The 17,595-nt window shown below is 32.5% G+C and overlaps 1 long non-coding RNA gene across 1 annotated transcript; it reads right to left on the bottom strand.

Moving 5' to 3' along the window:
• Positions 1-532: 532 nt before the first annotated feature.
• Positions 533-15,047, bottom strand: LOC124371610. Its single transcript, XR_006923251.1, has 2 exons — positions 14,947-15,047; positions 533-1,609 (listed from the first exon to the last, which is right to left on the bottom strand). It is a non-coding gene; the product is annotated as an uncharacterized LOC124371610 (long non-coding RNA).
• Positions 15,048-17,595: the final 2,548 nt, after the last annotated feature.

Below are 17,595 nucleotides of genomic sequence, written 5' to 3' on the forward strand. Positions count from 1 at the left end.
AAGACGATAACAGGGAGGACATTGACAAAGAAAAACACTGAAAGTATCACAGTTATAAGCCATGCAGAAGCAGCATCTCATTTGGGTGAGTTAATAGTTTATTTGGACAAAACCGGCCGAGCTTCTGATGTAGAAAAGGATGCTTGACCATACGGCACACAAACGGCATTCAAAGCTGATAGAACTCAAAAGAACAAAATTTTTCTGTAAAAAAGAAATTTGAAAAAGATGAAATTTTGAAAAGAGTTTGAAAAAGAATTAAACTGTACTATACTATATGATGATGAGTATTTTAAGTGTTTTTTCAACAACAAACAAATATTGTATTGTTTTTTACATATTGTTCTTTATTTTTTAAACATTCTCCGTTTATCCCAGATTTTCGTTATATCGGATCAGCCGCATTCCCGGCTAGTTCGACTTAACGAGGTTGTACTGTATTTTTATTGATAAGTTCTTAATATTATGTAGAAATTACAAATTTAATTAATGGAAGTAAGCTTTTAGGGAAGTACCAAAATACCAATTGAAATCACAGCTGAAAAACTTGTTGTTCTTAAAAACAAATTTATTGTGTCTATAAAATCAGAAAACATTTGCTTAATTATTACATGTTATACAAAACAACTTATATACAACATTGTACAATATATTACGGAACACTTATATAGTATTAAAATAATCATGACCTAAAAAAATCATACATTCTTATACACAATATCCGGAACACATGCTACACGGCGGAACTTAACATAAAATATACATAACAAATAATTGAGTATTATAGACTAAAACGTTAATTAATGATGTTAATGTTAAAACTCTTACACTTAATAGTTAAATCACATTATTCTTATTAAAAGTTAAAGTTAATATTATTAAAAAATAAATATACAGAGCTCTCTCCATTAGCCATACAAAATATTAGCTATTACTGATTTTAAAAAAATATTAAGAAGCTCATTAAAATAAAATATAATTGTAATGGCAATGTTGTATTTGTATAAAAATAGCAAATTTTATGTATATATATAAACATCTAAAAGTTAGCTCTAGCCATTTGCAATGCAGCATATTGTAATTGCCTTATATATTTTATCTGATTGAAATATTATAATGTGTACATGTTTCTAAAGCAAATAATCTAGCATTTCCAAATATAAAGATAATTTTAACTTTTTCCCCAGGCAATTATTTGTTACAGGAACTCTTAAAAAGTCAATGTTATATGTTTTTAAACTTTGAAAATGTACTTGATTTAATGTTTTTATTTAAGTTTATAATCTCTTATACTTTTTAGTTATCACGAATCCTTTTCTTAAATAATTTCTTTACTTTCAAAATATCTAAAACTGACTAGCTATATTGACTGTGTAAATCTATACTTTTACAGAAAATAATGCAATAAGTCACCCATTGTTGAGTTTATTCTATCACAAGTTTACAGACATAGCAAAATTCTGTTGGCGCATATCCTGATGCAGGTTACTCGGTCATCCATTGTGTGCGGTGAGCCTCTACTCGGACCAGACTACTGTGCGCCTAGAACGGTCCCACACTGGCCAGTAGGTTGCCATACGGATGCCATGCAACAGCGGTCACAGGACTCCTTTACAAACAGAAGAGTTATGTTAATAATATGGTGAATAAAACCAAACCATTCCTAATGACAAAGATCTTAAGGAAGTTTACTTATTGATTTGTGTGAATGTGCACTAAAAAATGTTTATATTCCTGGACCAAAAACATTAGAGAGGAGGGCTTTCTAAAGGAGAGGTCACAGATTCAATTCCCGATGATGTGTACAAAAATTTGCAAATTGGGTTTCGACACTATTCCCATACAAACATTTAGTACACCATATTAAAACAATACTATATTATATAACAATGGTAACCCTTCCTCAAGCATGAGATTGAGATGTATTTATTATTTAAAAAATAAATTACTTTAAGAACATGCAAATACTCTCCAGGAAACCAGTGTTAGAGGCTTTAGTATCAGTATTTGAAATAACCTTGAAGTTATTGTATACATGTGCAATACCAAATCACTGGAACCTCACAGCAATCATGGTGAGTTTATGGAACAAAGACTGTGAGCATTGTGCTATAACAAGTTTTAATTTGATATTGTTGACATTACAACATCTTTTAGGAGAATTTGTGGTTAAAGTCTACCAACAATGTTCATGGTGTGAATATAAATACTAACAAACCTCAAGGCTAGTCATGCACATCGGAAAAACATCTGGAGTTTTGGAGAGTTTTGTTTACATACCCTTACAAAGTTTATAGGTCAATGTTGTTTGAGTTTGTATCCTGAAAGCTACAATTCAAAGTGTGCTTTACATTTGATACTGCATGCTTACCAATTTCAAATAAAACATAGTATTAAGGAAGCAAGCCAAACTTTATGATTTGAATTTGCTACAGAAATGATAATAAAGATAGAAGATTTGCAAAATAACTGTTGTAGATAGAGTACTGAGTTTGTAGGCAATGACCCTAGTCCATGTCTGTATAACCCAGCGGGGAGAGTGTTAACTGCCACAACAGCTGATTATGTGGATCTGAGCAATCCTTTGAGAATTTAAAGATTATGATAAAGACTGTATTCATAATATGTGTTGTAGGCTTTTATATGATGACGAAGACTATTTAGTAAGACATGCTACACTTTTAAAAGTTTTCTTGAATTGAAGGCATCGAAAGAGAAGTGCATTATTATAATATTTATTACATTACTCCATTATAACACAAAATTATAATTTACTCTAAGATTAATATTTCTTCACTTGTATAACTTTATATATAATTTTCAATGAGTTACAATATGTGGCTGCATACAGACAGATGATTGCTCTATGATTAGGTAATCTCTTCTTGTCTGTCAAGAGCTTGTCTCATGTGTGTAACATTGCTAGTCTCGCACCATCTCTTATACTTATTAAATTATTTTTTTGTTTGTAATCAAGGTGTTAATCCCTTTTGTCCAGTGTTTATGTATCATTGTTGTGATGTTGTGTTGTCATTGTTTCTATTTAACCAATCGCTCCGCTTCCCCATTGCCAAGTTACAATATAATACAATACAATTTTCTTTTACTGTGCATTCACCAAGAACTACAATGGTGCCATAAATACATAAATGCCTTTACTATAGTCTAGGAAAATGGCTGGAGTGTATTGTTCATTTTCTATCTGGTCTAAGACAAACCCAATTAATGCTATGAAAGCTGTAGACGTCGACTTATTCTTTCGAAAGCCATGTTGGTAGTCAGTTAAGAGGTTTTAATGAGTAAGGTGTGCCATTAATCTAACCAGAATGATTTTTAGCAGGATTTTGGAGAAAGTGGAAATGAGAGAGGTGGGTCTATAGTTTCTAACATTTTTAGTAGGCCCTTTTTTGTGTTTAGGGTATACCAAACTAGTTTTTAAGGCGGACAGAAATTTTCCTTCTCTGAATGATTTATTTATATGACTAACTAGAGGTGAGATGAGTTCTTGAGAGCAAATGCTTTATACTCGTAATTTTTGAAGAAAACACATCTACTCCGACTTGATGTTTTAGTTTTGAGGGAGTGTACTGTTGTTTTAACTTCTTTGTAGGATGTTGAAGTTAAGGTAAGAGATGTTAGAGGGGTTCCTCACCACTCAGCGTCGTACCTGGGTCTATTGCGATTTCACTGTTTTCATCAAGTGTATTTTCGGCTATCTTTGAGAAGTATGTGTTGAAGTGCTCAGCCATTTCTTTTGTGCTGTTACTGAGTTTACCATTTATTTCTATTCCATGAGGGTTTTTTTCACATTTTCACTTCCTTACTTTATTTATGACTTGCCAAAGAGCCTTTGATTTATTGTCAGCTTGTTCTATGAAATTTGCTGAGGAGGACAATTGTAGATTCCTTAGTTTCATGTCATATATCCTTTTTCTGTTAATGATTTCTTCTTTGTCTTCATTTTTGTTTGTTTAATTCAAATTTTTGTAAAGCCTTTAAAAAGTTTTCTTTAAGAGTTTTTGCTTTAGGATCATAGTACTTAATCTGTTTTTTATTAGTGCTGATTTTAGTTTTCTTTAGAGGACATGTAGAATCCAATGCAATAAAGGATACTATGAAATGCATTGTAAGAAATTTCAAGATTGGCTGAGGGATGGACTTGTTTTTCAGTTTTGTAGATGGAGGTATTCCTTCAGTTTATTAAGGTTAGTGTTGTTTACGCTTATTTTATTAGGAATTTTTGTGGAATGTCTTCTTGGTGTGTTTTCAGCAGGCAAAGCTGTGCAGTTATGGTCGGATAGACTAGTATGCACAACATGTCCAGTAATATCTGCGTATGGTATATTTGAGCAAATGCAGTCTATTGAAGTAGCTGTGTCATGGGTTATTCTGGTGGCACCTAAAGGATATCTCCAGATATTTTGTGTAGTTAGCTCTTCTTCCAGCATGGTGTTTTTAAAATCCTGGACAAGCCTATAGATATTTATTTTCACCAATGATTTAAAAAAGTTTTGTTATTGCACGTCTTGAAATTCCAGTATGTCTGATAACAGGTTGAGGGAGGATCTTGTACTTCCAGTTGGTGGTCTGTAGATTCCTAGGATGTAGATGATCTTTTCTTTGCTGTCTGCATGCGAACCATTGCTGCTTCAAAAGCCAATTCCTGGCATGAGCTTGATATGTCAATAGCTGTAATTACATTAGTAAGGGTATCCCTGGAATATATTGCCACACCTCCTAGTTTATGTTCTTCTCTACTAAAGTGGGTGATTAGAGAGTAGTCAGAAATTTGGTAGCTTCTAATTCTGTTTTTTCCAGTCCATGTTCAGTCAGAATTAAAATGCTTGGATTTTTATCATTTAAAATATGGTGTAGTCTGTTTTGTCTTTTTGGCCAATCCTCTTATGTTTTGGTGCATTATTGTTATGTAAGAATTGCTTGATGATTTGGTGTTTTTTTCTTTGGTTTATTTTCTGGCTGTTTGTTTCTAAAAAAAAGGTTGTAGTGTAAGGCACTTCAGAGTGGTTGTCCTGTTGATTCGGTACATAGTGATGTGAGTTGGAACAAACTGTGAGCAACAGCTGTGCTAGTTGTGAACGTTGAGTAGCTGCTGGTGGTTGAGTTAGTTGAGTGTTTTGTCGAACTGTTGATCTCGTCTGTGAATGTTTTGAAGTAGTTCTTTGTAAGTTTCACCTTTCAGTAGTTTTTTTGCTGTCATTAGTGGGCTGGGCTATTATGTACTTTAAATATGCCATATTTATTGGGCATGCTTCACTTATTATTAGTAATAATAGGAATAAAATAATCTTCCTTTTGCTGTTGATTTTCATTTTGGAAAAGAGGTTTAGTAGATTGTTTTTGTGCTTATTTTGGTTGGGGCTTGTTGGTATTAGTTCCCTTATTGAGGAGGGTTGTATGAGGTAATCTGTTTATACATGACCTGAAGCTGTCTAAGAAGGTTTTTGTGAATTTTCTCATAGTGGTTTCATATTCTGAAAGTTTATGTTCCTGTGTTCTATGTTGTAGCTCTGAGGTTTTAATTATGTTGTTTAGAAATATTATTTCTTCATATTTTGCTATGAGATTGATGTTGAGCTCATCACATTCCTTGCTTTTTCCATTTAGTTCAGCCTCTAGTTTTTGTACATTTTCTTAAAGTGCTGTTAAGAGATGATAAGTTTTTTACTTGATCAGAGTAGTTGTTCCTATCACTAATAATTGTACTATCTTTATTAAACTGTAACTCCAACTCATTTCTAAACTCATACTCTTTTAAAAGTTTATCTTGTAGCTTTTTAATATCTAATTGATGTTCACTCGCTTTGTCCTCTTTGCTTTTATTGATCATTACAATTTGTTTTTCAGCTGCATAGTTTATCTTCCAGCTCCAGTTCTACTTCAGATTTCTTACTTTTCTCTTCATGTAACTGTTGCCTGAGGCTTTCCATCTACCTTAGCAGAGCACTCCCAACCTCGGCCGCAAGGGAGAGTGAGGTCTCTAAGTTCAAATTCTCCGGTTTGATAAATTCAGTGCTTTTTCTTCCAGTTCCGTGAGATTACTCTGTGGTTTACTCTGTTGATAACAATGTGGACAATTCCGACAGTTATCGTACAACATCGAACATCGTTCTCAGTGGAAAGCTGATATGAACTTAATACGCATCAGCCATGTTGTTGTTGTTGTTGTGAAACTGTAAACAAGTGCCAGGTTTTTTGGAGTTCAAATCCAATAGTATGTATGGAAAAATAAATTTTATATAACATCTCCTCATTTTTATAGCTTCTCCTCCATAAAGACTCACAAAATGTTTTTAACGCAGTTATGTAATAATAATACAAGTATTAACCCTACAGCTGGCATGAAAAGAACTTTTGTTACCAAAGGTCTGCCCAATTTGACACCGATGAACATTTGTTGCCAAAGTAAACATGTACAGTTATTTAAATTTTAAGCATTTAAATGATTTTTTATTTTATGTATTCTCGTGGAGCATTAAGTATAGTACCAATTTATTGTTCTTACTTCGATTATCGTACAACATCGAAACATCGTTCTCAGTGGAAAGCTGATATGAACTTAATACGCATCAGCCATGTTGTTGTTGTGAAACTGTAAACATGTGCCAGGTTTTTTGGAGTTCAAATCCAAATAGTATGTATGGAAAAATATATTTTATAGTGTTTTAGTACTGTCATTACTGTTGTTTAGCTTTCTTAAGTTATAGTTTTAGTTCTCAATTATGAGTGAAGGCTTATGAGAGACCGATCATGTGATCTTAGAGAGCTCATTTTGGATCATACATCATCATTTCTAATGATAACGAAGTTTATTCTGAAATTGAGGTAAACATGATACACCATGTAGCAGACATGATTTCCTAGTAAGTATTATCTTACAATTGTGTGAATCAGACAGAGAAGTTATTATTCCAACTGGTGATGTCCTTGGCCCTGCTCATGAACTCGCAAAACTCCACAACACGTACTGTTGCTTATGTGCCGTACGTATGGTCAGTTGTATGCCTTAGGTTAGTGTACAAACTCAAAAAAAGAAAACTAATTTCTTTTTTGTATGTAATTGTAGAGTTCTACAATCTGATTGAAAACTATGCCAGACCAGTTCAACAGGGAGGCCGCAAACACAGGGTGGAATCCAGTGACTGAGTGAAAGATGAAATATTGTATATATGTAAATAAGGTAGGATTCAAATTTAGAATTTCATTTTATTTTTATTTTGCTATCATACTTACATAATATTTATAAATGCAGTCATAAGATTATGTCTACCTATGAAAGATATTATTTCTTTAAAGATCAACCTATATTGAAAAAAACAGTAAACTGCGTGCACAAAGACATTTGGCAAATAAGTTTCAAAGTAAAAGTTAGGATAACTATATATTTTTTGGAATTAGCACAAAATTTACAAAAGTTATACAATTAATTAAATTTTGATATAAAAGTTATTGCTAAGCAGTTGCATAACACACTGTTTACAAAAATATTTTAAAATGTTTATTTACATGGAAACTAACAATAGGTTGTTGTTATTATAATGTTCTACAAATATTTGTGAATAAATTGACATATAAAATTGCTTACACTTGGACTAACAGTTATGAAATTGGATACACAATAAAAAAACATCTGTGACTGTTTGAAATAGAGCCGCCAGTACAAAGTGACACCATTGCCAGTTCTAGGATTAATACACTTGTTATAACCTCATCAGTTTTAGTATATTACTAGCGTTATTCTATTTACTCTCTAGCTTATTAATTTGTCCTCTGAGCCTGATTTAACTCTTTACTTTTATTAATTCATTTATAACATAAAATGCATGATCCACAAGGATCCAGTAATTCTCTCTTAGTGTACAACTCTAAAAAACATGGCATTTTTACATATTATTTTAAAGTTGATAAAACAATGAGCCAAGGCATTCAACTGCGTACTGCACAAGAATCTTCTCAGCAAGCTAAAATCCTACTAAAACCACTACTCTTTCTAATTCTGATAAATAACCTTAGATTGAAAGAAAGGCAATGCACTTTGCAGATGACACAACGCTTCTGTCTAGAGAAAAGTTCACTGACAGTGTTTCATGAGACTAAATGATGTGTAGATGGTTCACCAAAAATAGGCTAAATCTGAATTTATATAAAAGCAACAGCTATTGTGCACTCTTTAAAATTAGAGAGATCTGGCATTAGGATTGTATAACAAGTGTAACATTCCGCAGCAAACAAAATAAATAAGAGTCAAAAACTTTAAGATTTTCTCTTTTCCAGATGATTGGTGCAGTTTTCCAAAATAATCCAAACTTTTGCAGGAATTTCTTTTACATTTTTTACAAATAGTAGAATTCATATCACAAGAATTTCATAAAATCATTCCTTGAACTGAGTAATTAATCTTCTCCTAATAATATTTAATCCTAATATTAATATTAATCTAATCCTAATAATATTATAAATGCGACAGTGCCTTTGTTTGTTTCTTTTTTTTCACTTGTAAAGTGTTCAACCTATTTTACTGAAATATTACATGGACATTCTTATGGTACCTTGGATGAATATAGGCATATTTATATTTGGAATATCTCCCTGGGCTACTGGGCTACTGAGCACTGGTCTAAAGTAGCAAAAATCCCATCTTGGCCTCCAAAATTGTGAAATATTAATTGAAAGAGCCTGTTCTAAACATTATTTCATGACAGCAAAAGCAAAAAAGTTTAATTAATTTAACCACTATTTTCAATTTGTTTACATGTATAGTATGTAAATTCTCTAAGGAGTAACCATTAGTTTTCACACTGTTTATTTTATTTTCAGCGATTAGGTAAGTACTCACCTACCTTATAAAATTTCCTAATATAAGATGGTTTAGAATTTGACTCCAAATACTCCCTTTCAAGAGCAAGAACAATGATAGATTGAAGTTCGCTTGATTGTGCTTTTAACTAATGTACCGATTCCAGCCCTAAATGTTCTAAAATATTTTTAAATTTATAAAGAAATAGTGTCATCGTTAATGTACTTCTAACCGTACATTTTTAGCAAATATTAAGTATTAGATATAAAAGACAAAATAACCATCTAACTTTTAGTATACATTTAAAGACTGTTATAAAACCCAACTTAGTTATCTTTTGAAAGAAGTAGTGTTCTCTGATCTGTGATATATATATTTTCTTGATCAGAAAACAAGGCAGTGTTCATACAGGTGCAAAATATATTAAATTGCATGCAAAGCAGCAGGTAACTGCTAGCAGTACAGATATAAAAGACAAAGTCATCTAAATTCTACTATACACTTAAAGAGTGTTGTGAAACCTATCTTTAAGTATTTTGACAGAAGTAGGCTTCTCAGAGCTGTTTATATATTTTCTTGATTGGGAAAAACATAAAATCAACTATGGAACAAAAAAGACCAAAGTAAATAACCATGTCCACAAATATATACTGTTTAATAATGATATTATCTTGATCGTGGCAAAAGGCAAACTCAGCATTGGTGTCGGAACTATAATTTATTCAAAACAGAAATACAGATACAAAACCTACAAAATTAAGCACGAAGGTGCGGGCAACTGCTAGTAATATTTATAAATGTGAAAGTGCCTTTGTTTGGTTGCTTTGCTTTCACACGTAAAACTTGTCAACCTATTGTACTGAAATTTTACATGGACATTATTACGGTCCCTGGTATGTACGTACGCCTATTCTTATTTCGAAAATCCCTCCGGGCTACGCCCCACTGATCTCTAAAGTAACGAAAAATCCCATCTTGGTCTCTAAAATTGGGAAATATTAATTGAAAGATGTCCACGGTCACGTAATGTCACATCACTTTTTATTTGCATATATTAATAAACAATTGTGATTATTTGGAGCATATAGTAATGACAAATAGTATTATCTAACTTTTATTATAGATGGCAGCAGTGGCATGTTGAAACCAATTAGTCTATTCTGGATTTTACTCAATGAAACAAAATTGTGAACGTGTTCATGTATGGTAAGAATTTGTTTTCTTGAGACATTGTACAGTAGCTGAAGGAACGAAAACGGAGGAACTGGGCACTAGCATAATTCAAAAAACCATTTGCTTTTGTGACTACAATTTGAAGAAACAAGCAGCTATAATGAGTGGTATCTAAAAGAAATAACGCCAGACACTATATTCAATTTATAAAGATAGAAAATGGTCAAGAGGACACTGCGTCCATTTTTTGCTGATGAGTACACGATTACTGATTAGGCATATAAATACTGATATAATTCCTAGACTAAATCAAGGTAATAGTAATATGTACTGAACATGGATAGGGAAGTAAGATCATGTACTTTACTGTATCAGGTTTACAGATATTCATTCTTTTGAAAACAAATACTAAAGGTAGCAAGCAGAGTGGCCTGAAAAGTAGGCATAAATTTCTTTTTAGGGAATTAAACTAATCATAAATATTATTAGTAAATTCATCCAATTTGGAAAGTTAAGGTCTTTATGTGTGTATCTAAGTATGTTTTTCCATAAATTATCTCAAAAATCATTTTATATACAGTGGAGAGATTTTAGCACCAATGCATGCCTATTGAAGAGTAAGCCGCGGGGAGTTAAGAGTAAGAATTTAATGTTCTCTAACCAAAATTCTGAGACCATTATCTGCACATGCAATTCAACATAAGCAAACTCATTTAGAAATGACATAAACCTGAAATAAGAATTATTCCACTTAACCTATGATCCTCTTAAACCATGAACACTGAGAAATGGGTACTTGATACATGATATATTATAAATTATATTTCAAAAATATCATAGCGCCCTATCATATTACATCATAAGTACTTTCATTAAGAATGCTTGGAGTTACTCCGCAAAGGGTCTAAAATAGTTTGTGTTACTAAAATCGTGTGAAGTAGTAAATCAAATACATGGAATGTTGCATAGGGATTCTGGGCGGGTCCCCCTTCCCCCACAGACAGCTTGATGTTTTTAAAAATTATGGGATTTTGCAGCAACAATTAACGTTACTTAAATTTATAAATCAATCAATCAATAATTCTTTATTCGTTAGTTGTACAATACTGTACATCGAATAGTGTCATACATTACTTATATTATATATATACAGGGGTGCTGAAAAGTCCCGGGACGGTCTAATAACTTTTGAACTAATTACAATATAAGAACCAAAATTTACATCAAGCTTTTGCTCATATAAAACTATTATTTTATGTATTTCACCATGATATCCTGCTTATGGGGGACGTCCCACTAGGGGTTGGTGAAAATTCTTAAATAGAAGCATAGGTCGAGTCGTACATCAAATTAAAGCTCTTTTTAATTAGAAACATTTTGGTGAAAATCTGATGTAAAACAGTTGACGCATTACAAAATGGGCGGACACTCAAAGATTATAAAATACAGAATTTTTCAAATGCAAACATTCTGGTTGTTAGAGAAAACTGAGACAATCTTTTATTTTACTTCTTTTACTTCAAATCACTTACCAAAACAGTTATAACAAATGTTCAAAGTGTTTGCCCTCAGTTTGCTGACAATATCCCAATCGATTGTAGAACGCTGATATTGCATTGTTTATCTGGAAATTCCTTATCAGCAGGTAAGGTTATTACCTTCCTTATCTGGAAGGTAATCAGCTGGAGCAAACAAGACCAAAAAGACAACAATGAAATTGCCAGCTGACAGATACAGTTGTTTTATCAACTCAGTCATTTAGAAGTCTTCAAGCCCTAATTTTGCAAGTAGTTTCAGTAGTGCTAGTTTATTTTGCTATGGCGCTTTCCGAGAGAGAAAGAATAACTTTATTAATGATGCGCGGGTTTGGTGACCGTATTAGATCATGTGATGAGGTAAGGCATCTGTTTAATGATACTTTTCCCAATAGACCTCCAATTTCAAAATCTACTGTGGGAAGGACAATACAGCGGTTTGAACAGACAGGAAACATTGCAGATCTCCCTAGATCCGGAAGGCCCAAGACCGTGACCAATGAGGACAAAGCTTTAGACGTTTTACAGTGTTTTGTTGAGAACCCACATGAATCGATTGTCTCAATAGCACAACAACAAGGAATTAGTCGATATTCAGTCTCAGATATTTTAAAAACTAATAGTTACAAAGGATATAAAGCTAAATTGGTGCAGGAACTAAGCGAAGACGACTTTGATCGTAGAATCGAGTTTTGCGAAGTTATGATGAATAAAATCAATGAAAACTTGGGATTTTTAGCAAACATTGTATTTACTGATGAGTCAACATTTTGCTTGAATGGAACAGTAAACCGCCACAACTGCCGCTATTGGAGCGATACAAACCCACATTGGATGATACAAACACATACTCAGCATCCAGAAAAGTTAAATGTTTGGGCCGGTATTGTGGGACGGCATGTGGTAGGGCCATTCTTTGTAGAGGGAAATTTAAACTCTGCAGTGTATTTAGCATTACTCCAAAACCAGATAATTCCTGAAATTCAACGTGTTTCCGGTGATAATTTTGAAAATATCTGGTTTCAGCAAGATGGAGCCCCTCCACATTATGGCGTACATGTAAGACATTTTTTAGACAATGTCTTTCCACATAAGTGGATTGGTAGAAGGGGAACAATAGAATGGCCTGCCCGTTCTCCAGATTTGTCCCCTTTAGACTACTTCTTTTGGGGCTACCTCAAAGAAAAAGTGTTTTAAAACAAAACCTCAAAATTTGGATGAGTTGAGAAACCGTATTGTAAGAGAAGCTCAGGGTGTTCATGTCCAAGCTTTAAACAATGCGATATCAGCGTTCTACAATTGATAGGGATATTGTCAGCAAACTGAAGGCAAACACTTTGAACATTTGTTATAACTGTTTTGGTAAGTGATTTGAAGTAAAAGAAGTAAAATAAAAGATTAAGTGTCTCAGTTTTCTCTAACAACCAGAATGTTTGCATTTGAAAAATTCTGTATTTTATAATCTTTGAGTGTCCGCCATTTTGTAATGCGTTCAACTGTTTTACATCAGATTTTCATTCACCAAAATGTTTCTAATTAAAAAGAGCTTTTAATTTGAATGTACGACTCAACCTATGCTTCTATTTAAGAATTTTCACCAACCCCTAGCGGGACGTCCCCCATAAGCAGGATATCATGGTGAAATACATAAAATAAATAGTTTTTATATGAGCAAAAGCTTGATGTAAATTTTGGGTTCTTATATTGTAATTAGTTCAAAAGTTATTAGACCGTCCCCGGGACTTTTCAAGCACCCCTGTATATATATATATATATATATGAAAGTACTAAACATTCTGAAGTTCCTCTATTAAATACAAAACTAAATCAATCAAATAGTTTTTTTTAGTTTTCTTTTAAATTTGGTAATATTATTTTCCATCTTTATGCTTTGAGGAATATTTTTCAGAAATCTTTTCCCGATATACATAGTTTTTTTTCGTGTATATTTCAAGTCTATGATGATCACTGATGATTTCATTCTTATGGCGTGTGTTATATTTGTGCACATTATTTTCTAAGTTAATTTGTTGGCTATGATTGAATTTAAAATATAGGATGGTTTCATATATATAAAGTCCAAAAACTGTCATTATTTTTTATTCTTTAAAGCAATTTCTAACAGATTCTGAGAATTTAAGCTTAAGTATATTTCTAATGGCTTGTTTTTGTACCTTTAAAATGTCACTTAGGTTTTACTTAGTTTGTGGCACCAAATATGGCTATACTATAAGCAATATGTGAATGTATATGAGCATAATAAATCTGTTTTAGCACTTCAGTAGTACATAAAACAAGACATTTGCCTAATTGCATATAAGCCAGAATTAATTTTACCAGGCACAAATTTAATGTGCTCATCCCAGCTCAAGTGACAATCAATGACCAATCCGAGAAATTTAATTTTTGATGCATTTCCAATCTCTGAATCGTCTATTAAGAATATCAGAGTCATAATCATTATTATTTTTTTTTAGTTTTAAAATTAATGAATTTAGTTTTCTCATAATTTAAATTAAGTTGTTATTATGTTAAGTTATAAGCTACTAGCATTTAAACACTGCATGAATCTTATTCTGTCTACGTTTTGGCAACTTTTTGTCCTTTAACATTTTCTTCAGTACAATAAATGAATGTATTCATGTATTTTTACATTCCCAGTGCTCATCACATTTATAAAAAATCCCCCACTCTCTAAGTCTGTTGTGAACAGAGACAAATTGTCTTGACAAAGCACTGTCTAAGGGGTAACCTTTTGCAATATCTGGCCTAACAAGCATTCCACAATGTGGCAGCGAAAATAAAATGAATGTTGTGATATTCAAATGTTTGAAAATTGTTTACAATCATATAACAGATGATGTTTAAGTTACATGAGCAATAAAATACACACAAATTATATTTTATGAATCGATGGCACTCGATTTTTGTGTTATTACCATTTTTGGTAAAAAGTTTAGATTCATATTAATTATATCTTGAATATGAACACCCATAATTTCTACCACTAAAAATAAGGGCATAAAACTGTTTGATATTTAAACATTGTTCTAATGTAATAAAATTTAAGATTTTTTCACTATAAATTGTAAGCAAGGGTGATGATGTGTACTAATTTATAGGTCGTCTTGGTAGACGGAAATAACAATATTTTCAACAAAATCTAACAAAAATGGCATGATTTACAGTTATTGAAAATAATATGTGATCAAACTGGCCAAGGAAAACAGATTCAAAATATTAGTTTTACTTTGTTGGGAGTAACAAACTTGAATACAGATTATGAATAATCTCAGGTTGTTATCATTTTAATCACAACATTTACTTCTCTAAACAATTTTTAGAGTTTAGATCTCATTAGATTATTGAATGTTTTTACATTTTTCTTCCACAGTATAAAATAAACATATAATTCTAACTTACGAGTGATTATCTCTGAGGATCTGTTGTACTTTCTGAGTTGCAACTTCCCATATGAAGATTGAGCCATCAACAGAGCCGACGGCGACGTTACTGACCCTCCGAACTGAACACAGCTCGAGACCAATCACAGGCCCCACTTTGAATCCATCATGACTGTACAAAGCACACAATTTTTGTAGTTTAGTCTACATAAACAATCAAAAATACTGGTCTTATGATAAATATTACCACACATAAAGCCTGGACACTTTATTGCTTCGCTTGGGATGATAGATCACTATATTCTATTCCACTTGCCAGTCTAATAGTAGATAGCAATGTATTAGATCTTTACAAGTAACATTTGTTAAGTGTCATGTGGTTTATGTCAACTGTTCTCCTCAACCTGTGTGAAGGCGCTTATGCAGAATTTCTGCTTTTCGACTTAATATAAATGTTCATAATATGTGATTTTTTAGCTGTGCAACAGTGTAAAAGGAATGTTAAAACTATCATGAAAGCTATAAGTTAAGATTGTAATTAAATGCAATATTTGTTCTTCAGGACAGCTAGTATAGCTGAAACTGCCATTAGGATAGCATGGCTTATGGACAATCTGTATTAACCACTGAATGTGGAATCAAGTATAGGATAAATTGAGTATTTCTTGGATCATTCTAAAACCCTTGGGAAGCATTGCTTACATACTAGCAGCTTGGTGCTGCCACAACCACTAAACTTTACACTCTGACCTGATCTTGTCCTCCCTTTTACAAGTTGAAAAGTACTTTAAAATAACGAGTTTAGGACATAATATTTCAAAAATTTCCGGAGGAGCTTCCTGGACCCCCCCTCACTAAGCTGGGGGTATTATATACCCCAGACCCTTGATGTTTCTCTAACATCCCCCCCCCCCAAAGAAGATGCCTGGGTGCGCCACTGACTTGCACACATACGAGTTACTCAATCAGCTCCTCACTGTGCCACTACAGTTGATTAGTCTTGTATTTTGTGTGTAGACTACAATAACTGTTTGAAATAATTGATGAATCTGCAGACTGTAAAATTCCGTTTTTTAATACCAAAAAATATCAGAGCAGGGAATCCATTGTCCTCATTACAGAGATTACAGTGAAAGTAAAGTTAACGATGCGTTGTGCAAAAATGGATTAGTAAACAATGAAAAAAGTATATGAGAAGCAGGTATCTGCTAAGACAAGGACCTTAACAATGGTGGAAACTATGTTGAAGAAAATTTAAGTCATAATGTTTTTACTTGAAAACAAAAATAAATTTAACAAAAAACTATTCTTGTGTTCATTTTAAAAAGTTCCTCATTTTCTGGACATGAGTTGTACATATAATGAGAGAAATTAGAAATAAGAAGGGTAATTTGATATCTGGCTGCAGACAGGTATATTAGTTATTTAATTAGTTTTCAAAGAAAACTATTTTCATTTATTAATATATAATGTTGTTAATGCATGAAAAAGTGCATTTCCGTTAGTACATAATCTAATTATCATTACTAAAATCAGTCTAGATCAGCATAAAGTTATTTACAGGTAACAAACTGTTTCATTAAAGTGTTTTCATTAAAAAGAAGTAATAAGGTACAAATTATAAAAGTAAATGTAAATCCAAATTATTTGTTTACCACTAATACACACACTTGACAATATCAACATAAACTAGAAGTGGTAAAAAAAAAACAAAATATATATATTTTGTATTGAGAGTCACTCTTAAAAGTTGTTAGATATATGAAAAGTTTCTGCACTATAGTTACCAAATGTTAGGCATGTTCAAAGTAATCCCCTCCAGTGTTCCCTGTGAAATTGGACTTTTCATTTGTTGAGAGAGTACCTAACCACTCAATTTTAAGCAAATGAATTCAAAAATATCATCATCAATTTCAGCTTCCGAAAAAAAAAGCAATGACTGCATAAATGTTTTTACAGATAAAAGAATAATCTAAAGTCGTATATAGAGAAATCAAATAAATAAGGAGATGCTCCATCTTCTTTTTGACATTTTCGACCAAAATATCCTAAATTTTAACAATAGTGTGAGATGAGCGCACACAAGTCCTAAAGAACATCTGGCGAAGCATTGTTCAGTGTACCAACTTGCTATTCAGCTTAATAGCCTTCACCAGTCTTGTACTCCTGAATAAAACAGTGTATATTATTTTTATTCACCGATCAGTGTTTTTTGATCATTTTGAGCATTGCAAATCTTACCCACCCATATGTGACTCTCTCCTCGAATTGGAACACCATAAAATGGTATGTACGTCTTATCACCATTGACAAATTTTGGAAATAATCCAATGACACATTATTAAGCAGTTTGGAGGGTCTGCTGGTTGATTTTCATCTGCTCAGCTTGTTACTCATCTGTCAAATTAGGAATTACCCAATGAGAAACAATTTTCCTGACTTTTAAAAAGCAGTACATGATTATTTGCATTGCTTCAGATCCAATCCCCCTAGAAAAGCTTCAATCAGGAAATTAGTGAAGTATCTGTCCCCACTGATCATAATGCGCACCTGATCAACGTTTTCTTGAGTGATGGTTGAATGCGGCACAGGATAGTCCTTCAAAACCATAGGCAATGTGAAACGTTCAACACACTCCTCTTGAAACTAACTTGAGACTTTTAAATCA

This window comes from Homalodisca vitripennis, unplaced genomic scaffold (genome assembly GCF_021130785.1).
Source record: "Homalodisca vitripennis isolate AUS2020 unplaced genomic scaffold, UT_GWSS_2.1 ScUCBcl_1732;HRSCAF=5719, whole genome shotgun sequence".
NCBI classification, from domain to species: Eukaryota; Metazoa; Arthropoda; class Insecta; order Hemiptera; family Cicadellidae; genus Homalodisca; species Homalodisca vitripennis.